The 10560-nt window shown below is 25.7% G+C and overlaps 1 protein-coding gene across 1 annotated transcript in view; it reads left to right on the top strand.

The window, feature by feature from the left end:
* LOC18609964 (sodium/hydrogen exchanger 8) overlaps positions 1-10560 on the top strand; it is a 29562-nt gene that overhangs the window by 744 nt on the left and 18258 nt on the right. The gene's annotated exons all lie outside the window — the stretch shown is intronic.

Below are 10560 nucleotides of genomic sequence, written 5' to 3'. Positions count from 1 at the left end.
TATTAATAATTAAATTATACTAAAATATTGATATTTAAATTATTAATTATTAATATTTTAATTAATTATAAATTATTAATATTTAAAAAATAAAATAAAAATAAATAATTATATATATAATAAAAGGTATTTTTGTCTTTTTATTTTCTATTCCTTTCTTATTCCAAAGTTATTGTTACCAACCAAACACTATAATAAGTCATAATAATTATTTATACTCTATTACATTCATCATACCAAACTACGTAATACTTATTCTATTATATTCTCACTTCATTCTATTTTCAAGTAATAACTATTATATTCTATTCTATTCCTGTCTATTCCGCAAACCAAACGTGCCATAAGAAGTAGCAGAAAATTATAGAGAAGCTTTAGAAGAGAATGTGTTATCTATGGAAGGAAGAGAAAGTCTCGAATAAATTGGGACGGCTGTATATATAGTGCAAAAAGTGACGATTACAAGAAAAGGTTTTAATGCATTTAATGAATGACATTATTAAAAAGAACTTTAATGTTGGTAACTATTACTGAGAGTTAATATCGAGCAACGGTTAAAAACTCATTATGTGACCATTGATGTAATTACGTGTAATAAGACTTGTTCTCGAGTAGAAGGTAATAGAAAAGAGGTATATATGAAAAGGTACAAGAGAAGAAGCGGTACGTAAACAGATACAAGAGAAGAAATTGTACGTGAATAGGTACAAGAGAAGAATGTGTACGTGAATGGGTACACAAGAACAAGGTAAAAGGGAAAATACTTGTACTTCAAAAAAAGTTAAGAGGAAGATCTCTTAACTATCTTCACATCTGAGCCACTAAGCCAAACTCTCCAGAACATCCTAAGATTAAAACAACCTATAAACCCTGCTACTTATTCCAAGTTGCTTTCACTCTCATTTATGTAAAGTGGTTATTCTACGAAAAGTAGTTATTCTACTTGTATTAGTTGTTCCATGTAAAATAGTACTCTGATTATTTTAGTTGTTTTGCGCGAAGTGCTTCACTTGTTTTAATTATTTTTATTATTCTCTGTATAATATTATGCTGTAAAACAATTCTTTAGAAAATAGGTATTAATTAAAATCAATTATCTACAGTGGGCTACCTTTTCGCTCGAACAATATGGCTAGCATCCAGATGGGGTCTTCGAAATATGGATTTAATGTTCATGACCGTTGAGGACTGGTTTAGGGAAATTCAGAACAGGGTTACTAAAAACGAATTGGAAGACATAACAGGTATTATGTGGGCATTATGTAAAGCCAGAAACCTACTCATATTTAAAAACTAGCATTTGGATCCGTTGGCTGTCATCAATTTGGGGTAGGACATGGTGCTACATAAGAAGGGTCGATGCAGGGATCGAAAAACATTCAAGATGGAGATGTCCTAGTGGTTGGAAACTTAACACTGATGCTGCAGTCTTCAAGACAGATGGAGTTCAGCAGATAGGAGCAAGATTGATTATTAGAGGACCAACGGGCAAGATACGATTAACTGGTATCAAAAGGCTTCAGTTAGGTTCGTGTGCAGATGAAGCTGAGTTATTAGCTTTAACCTGGTCTGTGTACAGTGCTACATTGAAGAAAATATAGAGCTTGAAGTCAATATTGACAACCAGACAGTGGTTGGATAAGTTAATCACAAGAAATATAGTGGAGCTCTAGGAAATATTGTGGAAGACTATTTAATGGCTTTAGAGGAAATAAGTTGCAGGTCTTTGGAATATTGCCCAATGAGAGTGTGATGCAGCTGCTCAGATGATAACGCAAGTTGCAAAGGGCTTGGATGCAGAACAGCTATTCTAGGGATACAATGGACATGCCAAACCAAGTTTTTTAACGAGGCCTTTCTTACATGTATAATGTGATAGGGTGATTCAATTTTATTGAGATTGATTAAAGTGTATCTGTTATGAGCTCCCATTGTAATTCTTATGATAAATTAATGAAATATCCATCCAAGTAATTATATTTGACAAATCCAAAATTTTGCAATATACAAACCCAATACAAGCAAAAGATAAAGATGAAGAAAAGTCCAACAAAAGATACAAACCCAATAAATATCAGTATCCGAAACCCAATCTAAACCAAACAAAGTCGTCTTGAACCAAACAGGCAAGTGGGTGTGAACAAAAGAGTAGTAAAGGACATGAAATCAAAGATTGCCAAGGCCCTCTCACCATAACAAAACCAACAAACAATCAGTCCATCTTCGTCTATTGTTAAGGTTTATCTTTGAGGCCCAGCATCCAAGGTCAATGCTATTCTTTGCCCTTTTTTTTTATTCCTAGGGCAACGAGGATTGAGCCTTGACCTTTCCCAATTTCCCACCAATACCGAGCATTAGCCATTGTCTTGTCTCAATGTACAAGTATAAAAAATTCATTATATACCAGGCGGATAATATAGATTCAAAATTTTTCTAAATAGTGTTATAATTAAATTTATTTCGATTTAGAGTCTTTGACCTCATTATCTACAAAATTGTAAAAAAATTAATGAGTTCATTAATATTATTAATTATATAAAACTCTAATATAAATAATATAATTAATAAGAATTTTTAACATTTCAATAGTGTCATTTAACACCACTCCACTATATGTCCGTGCAACCCTGATCATATAACCAAAACCCATGATTCAGTTCTTGCTATTTGAACAAGTTAGTGTTCCTTGTCATTTTCTTTCATTTGTGAGAAAGAGAAATTCGGTCTTTACAAGTGCTTGATGTTAATGGTCGAAGCTTCCTGCTTCTTTCTTCTTGTCTGTTTACTCGCTTCTTATCAGGTACTTGACAGATAAGGCTGATGGTACTCGTTCTCTAACATGATATTGCAATAAATGGTGCATGCCACATTTCACAAGTTAAATTTGCACATTGCAAATATCTTTCTCAACATCTTATAGCAATAGTTTTTTTTTTTTGTGTCTTTAATACTTAAAATTATAATCAAGATTTCATATGTATACTTGGTTGTTTGCAAATAGTTTACATTAATCACTAAACAAAGTCTCTTCAACCTAATGCCAGCTGCTTTACCTAACTTAATAAAAAAATGCTTTTCTTTCCAATTATGATAAAGATTTCACATGTATATTTGGGTGTTTATACATTGCAGATATGATCCCGTCTCATAAAGTATAGAATGATTTGAGAAGATTACAATACGTTAAACAGTCATTTGTATTAATTTTTTGTGGCTGAAAAGTCATTTTCATTTTATTAAACATAATATGATTTTTTTTTATTGAAAGATAAGATAGAATTTTCATTTATCATCAAGGAATAAAACATTTCTTGAGACCGTACAATACAAGCATAACATGATTTTGACTTGTGATGATGAAAAAGACCTTGAGAAATATGAGGTCCTCTCTCCTCTTGTAGGCTCATGGGTTGATGAGTATGGTTCTTGAAGTCATTATCTTTCTTAATGTATTTATCTTCTATACAATATCTAGGCAGACAACAACTCCAAGCCTGACCTAACTGAACAAAGACTAGTGCCGACCCCCAAGATTTAATATGAAATTAAAATTATATAGGTTTCTATATTGGATTGTAGCAGAGATATTGAAAAAGTAGCTCTCTCCTATTATTATTGATTTCTTAATTGATTTTATTTTAAAGTATAAATTTGGAAAGAAAATATTTCGAATTCGAATTGTTAAATGCTCTGATGTTTTTCAACTAATATTCATGCTGTCCGAAAAGGAAGGTTTTCAAGCCACTAAATTGTTCCTTTCGGGAATGGCATAAATATTCCACTAAGGCTTTGTGTTAGTCAAAATGTACATTCGGGACGGACATCAGTTGAACACTGATAAAGAATGGTCAGAAGAGTTTCCAACTCAGGCCATTCTTTGTTAAGATGCTTGGGAGGCGTTTGGTACGTAGAAAATGAATCACTTTACAAAAATTTTAATTAGTGGGAAAGATTTTGTGCCATTTGGTATGTTAAATTGTTGAGAATGTATTTTTCGTGGATGTCAGCGGGCAACAACCGTGATTCCCTTGTTAGAGGGAATGTTGTTATTTTCCCATGACTAGAACAAAGGAAAGTGGACCGAAATGACAAAAAGTCCTTCAAGCTGAACCTTTTTTGGGAGGAGAGGGGTGATTTGAATCTGGTGATGGGAGTCAGGGGAAGGAGAGCAAACCAGAAAGAGAAGAAAAGAAGAAGAGCCTTGAGTCCATCGAGGACGACGATGGGTGCAGGAAGAAATAAGAGCAAAACATGAAAAAATAAAAAAGAAAGAAAGTTGTGGATTGTGTGGGAACTTGATACCCAGATATAACTTGAAGAAAAGGTAACCATGCTACAATTTCAATATTAATCGATAAATTATTTTAAATTAATTAACTAATATTTTTATAAAATAATTTAAATTAATTAATTTAATCTTTAAAATTTAATTAATTCTCTAAAAATAAATATGTAATAATTTCATATATTTTAATATTTAAATAACTAACATTCAAATATTATATTATTTTTGTCATGTTATTATTTATTATTTTAATAAATAAAATTTAAAAAATTAAAAATTTATATTAAAAAATATAAACTCATTCAATTTTATATTTTCATCCATAAAATTAATTTTATAAATTTATACTATATTTTTAATAAAGTGATTCCAAATCAAATTTACGATCATATTTCTTACAATTCTAATTTTTTTTATGTTATGTTAAAAACTATAAAATTATCTTTTCACTAATTACATTATCAATAATTACATTCTTAATAAACTACCAAACCCTCCTTTAGTGTAAGCAGGCAAAACTAAATTAAAACTAATATTTCAATTAGAATAAAATTAATATTGAAAGTTGAGACTTGTGGTTGAATCAAGTTTCAAATATTGATTCATCAGATCAAATACTTTTAGCAAAAGTTCACGAAATTAATAAACCATAATCAAGACATACAATTAAAGATTACCAAACTAGATCAAAAGTTTATTCTCTCTCTATATATTTTTTAAGTATATACGAGCAATCACTGGCGTTGGTGAGACGCTTCATCGGTGGAGTTGTACTACAGACACGTTGCACCGCATGGTGACGCAAATAATAGGGATCCCGTTTCAACCAATTTAAGATATGGTGACGCAAGGACACAAGCTGATTCCTTTGATGAAGAGGTATCAGAAGAGGACTTATTCCTGAGAGAATCAGATTCGCTTCTTAAGAAAGTAAAGGAATAAATTCATATGGCCAAAATGTCTAGCTTCAAATCACTCCAAAAGGATTCAACATTTCTAAACTTGTTTTAGACTACTACGGAATATTCTGTGGAAAAGCCTTATTTAAATTCTAAACAATCTAAATATTGAGATGAAAATCTTAAAATAAAATAAAATAAATTTATTTAAGACAGGTCGACATGTTTATTGTAATTGCACATCTAATCTAAGGAAACATATAAATATTTAGTAAAATAGGAGCAATTTTTTGTTTGAATTCGCCGCCCATGTGAGCTATGAGAATCATCATCTATTGGTCTATTAAATATTAAAAATACAAGTTTTTTTTTTATCATAATATTAAGAATATTTAAATCTACCATCTTCAAATTTATATCTTATTTTATGTAACATCCATTGAGAGTTCAAATTCAAACTTGATATAGACACCAAATTATTATAATTATTATTATTACCAAGTAATTAGTAGCACATACAAGAGAGTCTCAAACCGATTGCCCTTCTGACTTGTTTGATTATAAAAGTTTTGACCTTTTTAAAGTTAAAGCCTGAATAAGAAAAAAAAAAAGAATGATTTTTTTTAATCTTTAAAGATAAGGTGTTTTTGAAAATATTTTTTTTTAATTTTAATTATTTTTAACCAAAAAAAAGATTTTTGAATAAAATTGTACGTAATGAAACCTTCTCGTAATCAAGTTCATATGTTAAAAAAAGTATTGTTAAATGTCATATTGAAAAAAAAATTATTACATGGCATGTTTTTTTTTTATGATTACAAGAAATATAATAAATAAAATAACCCAAAAGCTAATTATCCAAATTAAAAGAGTTTAGATAATATTTTTTTGTTCAAATCCATTTCATCTCAACAATAAAGTTGATATTGAATAATTTTTTAATATATCTTTATTTTCATGTCAAATTCCTTTTTGATTTTAAATTTTATGTTTATCGTGAAAGTGTTAACTTTAAAAATTTATATCCTAGTGAAAAACAATTGAAAAAAAAATTATTACATGTTTTAACTCTATTGTAGTGAAATACAAAGAAACAACTTCAATGCTATGCTTATTAACAAAAAAAAAAGCACAAAACAAAACAAAACGATACTACAAGTTAAAGCAGATGTTACATACTTCAGTAGAAGATGTTACACACAAAACTTTAGTAACAAATGTTACATGCTAAGGTTAAAGCTTCAACACCAGATATTACACGTCAAGACCAAAACTTTAACATCAGATATTACACTTCAGGACAAAAAAGCTTTAGCACTAGATATTACACGCCAAAGCTTCCTTCTTCCTATTAATGTTATAAGCTAAGGCATATTCTACTAAATTTAAATCACTGAAAAACTCAACACTAATAAATCCAAGAATATATTGTTATTGACCTACCATGCTTTTTAATTTGTAAATCAATGATGATATGACCAGATGGCGAGAGATAGATAAAGAGAAAGTTTTGTGAATGTAAACTAATAAACTCGAAAATATGTTATTATCTTCCATACCATGCTCTTTGATCTGTAAATCGACGACGATATGACGAGAGATAGACAGAGATATGGTGGTGGTGGTAAAATTAGAGAGAGTTGAATAGTGAGAGAGAAAAATGGGAAGCATAGCAAACAATTAGCACGAGAGAAAAATTGAGAGCATATAATTTATTTGAAATAGTTTTAAGAGTATATTTGTCATCTCATGACTAAAATTGGATAAAAACCGTTCATGGCTATTTCTAAAATGAGCTTTTGAGGATGACTATTTATTACAATTTCTTCAAAAAAAAGACTTTAGTTATTTTATATTAAAAATTTAAACTATTTTTATGATATTAAAAAAGTAAAATAAAATTAATAATAAGTACCAAAAATATAAAAATATTAAATATTGATCAACAAGGAAAAAACAATTTTAAAGTATCTCAAAAAAGATAAATGGAAACAAAAATACAAGAAGGAGTACATCATATCATTATCTCTAATCTTGGAAAAGCAAGCCAAGGGGGATTTGTGGGCAACTTGTGCACTAAAGTCATCATTTTTCACCTAACTGATAACGACTATTCAATTTATAAGATTAAATTGCAACTATGAATTTAAAACCAATAAAGAAACCCATAAACACATTCAATCGATTAATAAAAAATGAAATTAAAAAAATTAAAAAGTCCAAGGAGATGAGGACTCTCTAATAAATAATAAAAAAATAAAAATAATTATCATTAAAAGTTACCATTGAAAGACTTAACGTAAAAATGTAAGAATTAACATAAAAACTTATAAAAGTAGAACAAATAAATTTAAAACCCTAACGTAAATGTGTGAGAGTTAATGTACATGTCAATTGAGTAAAAAAAAATCTAATTTTTGTGAAAAACAAATATTTTACTTTATATTCTCAAGTTAAAAGTATTTAACAATTTATAAATTTTAATTTAAAAATAAATAATAATAAGGATAAAAAAATCATTGTTAAAAGTTGTCACTGAAAAGCCTTGACATAAAATTATAAGAATTGACATAAAAAATCACAAAGATGGAACAAGTATATTTAAAATCTTAATGTAAATGTATGAGAGATAACGTAATAAGTCAATCAAGTCATAAAAATCTAATTTTAATGAAAAATAAACGTTTAAATTTATATTCTTAAACTAAAAGTATTTAACGACTTGTAAATTTTAATTTAAAAATAAATAATAATAAGGATAAAAATAATTATTTTTAAAAATTGCATTTGAAAAGCTTTAATTTAAAGTTATAAAAATTGATGTAAAAACTTATAAAAGTGGAACAAGCATATTTAAAATCTAATGTAAATGTATGAGAGTTAATGTAACAAGTCAATTAAGTCAAAAAATTTTAATTTTAATTTTAATAAATATTTTTATTTTTATTTTTATTTTTAGGCTAAAAGTATTTAACAATATGCAAATTTTAATTTTAAAATAAAGAATAATAAGGATAAAAATAATTATAATTAAAAATTATCATTGAAAAGTCTTGTGTAAAACTGTAAGAATTAACATAAAAACTCATAAATGTGGAATAAGAATATTTAAAATGTTAACATAAATGTGTGAGAGACAATATAACAAGTCAATTAAGTCATAAAATTCTAATTTTAATGAAAAACAAACATTGAAATTTATATTTTCAGGTTAAAAATATTTAACAATTTACAAATTTTAATTTAAAAATAAATAATAATAAAGATAAAAATAATTATTGTTAAAAGTTGTCATTAAAAAGTCTTGATGTAAAGTTATAAGAATGGACGTAAAGTTATAAGAATTGACGTAAAAATTCATAAAGGTGAAACAAGTATATTTAAAATCTTAATGTAAATGTACAAGAATTAATGTAACAGGTCAATTAAGTCACAAAAATCTAATTTTAATGAAAAACAAACATTTAAATTTATATTCTCGAGTTAAAAGTATTTAATTAACAATTTATAAATTTTAATTTAAAAATAAATAATAATAAGGATAAAAATAATTATTGTTAAAAGTTGTCATTAAGAAGCTTTATCGTAATTCAAAATCTTAGATGTAGAACAAATATATTTAAAATCTTAATTTAAATGTGTGAGAGTTAATGTTACAAGTTAATTAAGTTACAAAATTCTAATTTTAATAAAAAATAAATATTTAAATTTATATTATTGGACTAAAACTATTTAACAATTTATAAATTTTAATTTAAAAATAAATAATTATGAAGATAAGAATAATTATTGTTAAAAGTTATCATTGAAAAACCTTGATATAAGGTTATAAGAATTTACGTAAAAAATCATAAAAGTAAAAGAAATATATTTAAAATTTTAAAGTAAATGTGTAAGAGGTTAATTAAGTCACAAAAATATAATTTTATTGAAAAACAAACAAATAAAATTATTTTTTGAACTAAAAGTATTTAATTAACAATTTATAAATTTCAATTTAAAAATAGATAATAATAAGGATAAAATAATTATTATTAAAAGTTTTCATTGAAAAGACTTGAGATAAAACTATAATAATTAATGCAACAACTCGTACAGATTGGAATAAGCATATTTAAAATCTTAACATAAATATATGAGAGTTAATGGAATAAGTAAAATAAATCATAAAATTCTAATTTTAATGAAAGATAAACATTTAAATTTATATTTTTGAGTTAAAAGTTTTTAACGATTTATAAATTTTAATTTAAAAATAAATAATAAAAAAAATAAAAATAATTATTGTTAAAAGTTGTCATTAAAAAGTTTTGATATAAAACTGTAAGAATTGACGTAAAAACTCATAAAGGTAAAACAAAAAATTTTTAAATCTTAATTAAAAAATAAATAATAATGAAGATAAAAGTTGTTATTGAAAAACCTTTAACACAATTGATGTAAAAATAAGTAAAAAAATTACCTACGTTTTTAACATATAATGAATAAGCTTAAAAATTATTTATATTATTTATCTGTTACAGAGGTTTTGATTATTTTTTCAAAATTATATTAATTGATTTTGAATAAAGTTAGACTTACTTTAGCCGTCACTTGGGATTTGTGTGATTATGGATATCAACGGGTACCCTACCCGATTACACCGAGTTAGGGTACTTCATAAAAAGGTTCGGGTACGATTCGGGTAGTAATTTCACTACTTGAATCGAGTTCGGGTGGGTTTGGGTACCACCCCTTGGGTACCCATTACCCGAATTCGATTAATATTTATAAATATTTTATTATTATTTTAATAATTCAATTAAAAATTTACAATTTCTATTAACTTTACAAGCAATTTTTTTTTATTAAAACCTAACAAATATATGAAAAGTATGATTACTCTAATTATTAATATGATGACATTAATATATTTAAATTAAAAAATTATTAGATTGTTAATTATGTTTAAATAATTTAAATATTATATCATATTATAAAGGAATATAATTACTATTATATATGTACTTTTAATATACATATATTTACTTTTATTTTGTATTAACATTACAAAAATTATGACTTATAAATTATTAATTATAAATATATATACATTTATTTATATAAACTTATAATATATATACTTAAAGAAAGCTTTTGAGATTAGAATAGTTTTAGAACCTAAATTTTTTTTTTAATTTCATAAAATTAAGAACAAATCCTTATAATTAATTAAATTAATTCATGAAACTATTATTATTAATTAACTTGTAATGTCTTTAAATATATATAGTTTATATATTGTGTTAATTTATAAGAAATATAATTGCTATTTTATATATTAAAATATTTTTTATGTATGCGTGTGTGTATATATATATATATATATATATATAT

The sequence above is a fragment of the Theobroma cacao genome, chromosome 2, assembly GCF_000208745.1.
Source record: "Theobroma cacao cultivar B97-61/B2 chromosome 2, Criollo_cocoa_genome_V2, whole genome shotgun sequence".
Lineage (NCBI taxonomy): Eukaryota > Viridiplantae > Streptophyta > Magnoliopsida > Malvales > Malvaceae > Theobroma > Theobroma cacao.
This window is presented reverse-complemented; position numbering and strand designations above follow the sequence as displayed.